This window comes from Olea europaea, unplaced genomic scaffold, assembly GCF_002742605.1.
Source record: "Olea europaea var. sylvestris unplaced genomic scaffold, O_europaea_v1 scaffold447, whole genome shotgun sequence".
NCBI classification, from domain to species: domain Eukaryota; kingdom Viridiplantae; phylum Streptophyta; class Magnoliopsida; order Lamiales; family Oleaceae; genus Olea; species Olea europaea.
Window position 1 is genome coordinate 152,196 of NW_019262776.1, and position 1,145 is coordinate 153,340.

The following is a 1,145-nucleotide window of genomic DNA, read 5'->3' on the forward strand; positions in this document are numbered from 1 at the left end:
TTTTTTTTTTTTTTTAGTATCTTGAGTGTTTTTATAATTTTTACTGAAAATGTTCAAAATATCAAAAATGCGATTTGAGTTTTATATTATAAATTTAACTTTGTCTTTATAAATGCATTTTCAGAAACACCAAATCAAACAAGTTTTCAATAATTTGCAAAATTGAAAACTGAAAAAAAATTTAAAAATAGCAAACAAAATGCATCCTAATTCTTTAACCTCAACTAACCAACTATATATGTATATAAAAGTCCGTTTGATCTTCTAAAAGTGCTTTTGGACACTTAAAAGGCCATGTAAAACACATATTAGGAGTGTATATTCAATTTGATTAGTGAATAATTTTTTTAGAGTTTAATGGACTTTTATTGACTTCGATAATCTTCACATAATAAAACTCTTTCATATACTTCTAGAAACTTTTATTTAAAGGCTCTTATATAATTTTTTTTGACTTTACAACTTTTAATTAAAAAATTAAAAAAAAATTTGTATCTAACTTCTATTGAAAATGGCAACAATGTACCATTGTAAATTGAACAGTAAAACAATCACATTTTACTGTATGCCCCCTTTTTTCTACTCGCATCCATTTTACCTTAGATATCTACTTGGTCATGCCTTTTCAACTTCACGAAATCATCCTATTTCTCCATTTACACACGCAACTTCACAATCCCCACTATCATAACCTAGCTTCCTCTCTCTTTCTTAGTGTACACTTACTTGGTTTGGTATTGTTTGTTGACCTCCAATATCTCTCATTCGAGTCCTAAAAAAAATACTTTGGAACACAAGAAGTAAATTGCTACGCATTTGGCTCGACTTCTTCTTCAGACCTTATGGGGTACAATTTATACGTTTGTGAACATTAAGCCTTTGTTTTTCCGCCATTCTTTGATTTTTTGAATCTTCATTTTACATAATACAGATATAATACAGAATTAAAGGCTTTGAAATACCCTAAACTAGAAGGTGGTTGAAGAGGTATATCAATTTAAATATCTCTTTCTACTCTCCTTTCTTCTTGAAAAAAACTTAGCTGAAAGCAGAGTGAGTGAATTTGTTGCAAAGTTAATGAATTCTATTTCTTTGTTTTGTAGAGAGTTAGTTTTCGGGCTTTAGCTAGTTTCTCTCTCTCTCTT

General features: G+C 28.7%; 1 pseudogene; it reads right to left on the reverse strand.

Moving 5' to 3' along the window:
* The window catches only part of LOC111388030, a 15,188-nt pseudogene extending 14,294 nt beyond the window's left edge, over positions 1–894 (reverse strand).
* Between the last annotated feature and the right edge of the window lie 251 nt (positions 895–1,145).